The following is a 3,427-nucleotide window of genomic DNA, read 5'->3' on the forward strand; positions in this document are numbered from 1 at the left end:
TACTCACCAGACACTATGTCTGAAGAAGCTAGAAAAGAGTTTCTCGAGTGGTACGAGACCCTCGCAAAAGATCCCAATTACGTATTCGACTTCAAAAAAGAAGTCGTCGAATATTGTATTCCAGATGTGACAATTCTGCGTCGAGCATGCATAGCATTTAGGGACATTTTTAAAAAATGTGCCAATGTGTGCCCGTTTTCTGAGAGTGTTACGATAGCATCGGCTTGTTCACGTGTCTATCGTAAAAGCTTTCTAACGCCAGACACTATTGGTATTATACCTGCTGGTGGGTACAGAAGGGCCAATAATCAATTGGCAAAAGCCATTGAGTGGTTGTTGTGGTGTGAGAGCTTAGGCGAGAGATATCTCTTGTTGATGGTTATTATGAGGATCAAAACAATCGATACATCCTACAATTCCATGAATGTTTTTGGCATGGTTGTGTCGATTGTAAAAAAATCAATCGTGATTCGAAAATGAAAAACGGTGAATTTTTAGACGAACGCTTTGAACGCACACGCGCTCAATCGGAGAAACTTCGCCAGGCAGGATACATTCTTACAGAAATGTGGGAGTGTAAATTTGATGAGTTAAAAAAAAATTCTCCTCAAATGAGGCGTTATTTAAAAGACCATCCTATTTCACTAGGGGACGCTCTGAATCCTCGAGACGCGTTTTATGGTGGTCGTACAGGAATTACGACCTGTTTTTATGAGATAAAGGACGGTGAAACAATACAGTATATTGATATTTGTTCACTGTATCCTTATATCTCAAAATATAGTAAATTTCCTGTAGGGCATCCTAAAATTTTCGTGGGTGATGAGTGTAAAAACGTAACTGGTGTGGCTTTTAAAAATTTAGGTAATTTGGAGGGTCTTGTAAAATGCCGAGTACTACCGCCTCAATCCCTCTATCATCCGGTACTTTCATTTAAAGTACACAAGAAACGCATGTTTCCTCTCTGCAATGCTTGTTGTGAGAATCTCCAGCAGGCAGAGTGTAGGCATGAGCCTGCTTTGCGCGAAATTGAGGGAGTATGGGTGTCTGATGAGTTGAAAAAGGCGGTAGAAATGGGTTATGAAATAAAATCTATTTATGAAATTTGGCAATACAATGTCGTGCAATATAATCCTAAATCACGAGAGGGTGGATTGTTTTCCGATTATATAAATAGATTTTTAAAAATAAAGCAAGAGTCTTCAGGTCGGCCAACCGAGTACGTTGACGAGGCAAGTAGACTTGCATATTTAATTGAGCACTCGACCACCGAGGGTGTTGATTTAGATCGCTCTAAGATAAATAAAAACCCCGGACTTAACTCGGTTGCTAAACTATGCTTAAACTCATTTTGGGAGAAGTTTGGTCAGCGTGAAAATTTAATGCAGACAGTATATATAGAAACTTTAGAGGCCCTAAATAGACTTTTCTTGAACCCAGAAATAGAGTTGTTTGACATAACACCGATCAACGCTGACCTTCTTTGTTTTTCGTACAAATACTCGGCAGAGACTTGTAAATCCTCACCAAACACAAATGTTGTCATCGCCGCCTACACAACAGCCCAGACTCGTTTAGTATTGTATGAATACCTGTCTCAGTTGGGGCGTAGAGTATTGTACTACGACACTGACTCATGCATTTATGTACGACGAAACGAGCCTAGCGAGTATAATTCCCAATCTGTGAATTTTAACACGATCCGCGAAATGATTGTTGATAGAGCAGTAGATTCAATCAAATTAAATTTTAGAGCAATTAGACGCACAGCATTTCACGATGTCATCACAGTGACTGAAAGTAAAACAGTTAAGCCGGTATGTAGTAAAAGACGATTTATTGAAAATTTTGACTCACTCTTCTACGGTTACAGGGAACCGCTCTAATTTTTATTATGCTATAGTTCTCTCTCTCTCTCACACACACACACACACACACACACACGAATGCATACAGCTGTATAATACATTTTCAAAGCACTGAAAAATAGGTTAGTATAGTTTTCAGTGTTTACAATTGCATATCAATGAGCATTAATCTCCGTTCATTTTTTTCAATTACAAATTTTTTTTACAATTACAGATGCTCTGGGAATTCCAGTAGTTACGCTGAATATCTCAGTTCAAAAAAATCTGCACATCTTAATAAGTAAGTACAGAAATTTTTGTTGAACAAATAAAAAGTTTAAAAAGGGGGATTTAAATATTAAATATTTTTCATTTTTTTCCAGATTACTCCGAGCACGAGGGAGAGGAATTAATTATAGCCGTTGACAAGCCTTCGTCAAGCCCGCAATGAGCAGGATGAGGAGAAGGAGGATCGACGACGAAAAAAAAGAGTCTAGGCCATCGACTTCAAAAAGACCTCGACTCTAAATTATATGTGAAATAAAAAAAGTAGAATTATTGTATTTTTTTAATAGGTTTAAATTAGATGTTCGTTTTATTTCAAATTTATGTGAAATTTTTTAAATATCATTTTTAATGTATTTTTTCAAAGAAAAAAATATAAAACAAGGAAATAAATTGAATTTAAATAAAAAATTTTTCAAGAATAATCCTGATGTGTCTCATATATTTAAAAACTCTGAAGCTAACGGAGAGACGGTGGCGGTGGCGGCGGCTGCGACGGCCATGTCTCGTGATAAGCTTATATGAGACATGGGCAGGTGCGGCGTCCAGGTTATTAGCTATTTTTCCTGGACGCCAGAGACGCGTAGCGGTGCGAGCTATTACTGCAGGATGGAGCTGATACTTTGCTGTTAGCAGCTAATTTCTGCGGCCGCGGCAACCAGGGCGGTCAGTTTATAATCCTGGTTGCAGTGTGGGTAGGAGGCATATTAGCTGACTGGTCCCCTGACCACACCGACGAGACCACTTTTGCAAGTTTTTTGGAGTTTTTTTGGGTATAAAAGAAGTAGACATTAGTTGAGTATTTTTATTTATAAAAATGGATTCGAGATGGAAACATCCCTTCACATCGTTGATTTGTGGTCCGACTGGGTGCGGAAAGACATTTTTTGTAAAAAAATTTATTCGTCACATCGATCAACTGTGCAATGTAGCTTTTCAACGTATAATTTTTTAATATTCTGAGTGGCAGTCGTCTTATGTCGAATACGGAAAAAATATCAAATTTCGCGAGGGTTTACCACAATCATCGGATTATTCTAATGATAATCGACCAAAATTAATTATAATTGACGATTTGATGCGTGAATCATCCAATAATACGATCGTCGATCTCTTCACCAAAGGTAGCCATCATAAAAACTTGAGAGTAATTTTTATTTCGCAGAATCTCTTTCATCAGGGTCATGGTCAATGTGATATATCGCTTAATGCAAATTATATTGTTGTTTTTAAAAACCCCCGTGATCGTGCACAAATTCAGCACATGGCACGACAAGTATTCCCAGAAAACCCTC

At 38.0% G+C, this 3,427-nt stretch overlaps 2 protein-coding genes across 2 annotated transcripts in view; both read left to right on the forward strand.

Annotated features, from left to right (window-relative positions):
• LOC117174957 overlaps nucleotides 1–2,396 on the forward strand; it is a 7,091-nt gene extending 4,695 nt beyond the window's left edge. Inside the window, exons 3-4 of the mRNA XM_033364425.1 lie at nucleotides 2,083–2,148; nucleotides 2,231–2,396. The gene's annotated coding sequence lies outside the window, so the exon portion shown is untranslated. The remainder of the gene's footprint in view (nucleotides 1–2,082; nucleotides 2,149–2,230) is intronic.
• LOC117175630 (neuroligin-4, Y-linked) overlaps nucleotides 1–3,427 on the forward strand; it is a 422,620-nt gene that overhangs the window by 278,200 nt on the left and 140,993 nt on the right. The window lies entirely within an intron of this gene.

This window comes from Belonocnema kinseyi, chromosome 6 (assembly GCF_010883055.1).
Source record: "Belonocnema kinseyi isolate 2016_QV_RU_SX_M_011 chromosome 6, B_treatae_v1, whole genome shotgun sequence".
In the NCBI taxonomy this organism is placed as follows: Eukaryota; Metazoa; Arthropoda; class Insecta; order Hymenoptera; family Cynipidae; genus Belonocnema; species Belonocnema kinseyi.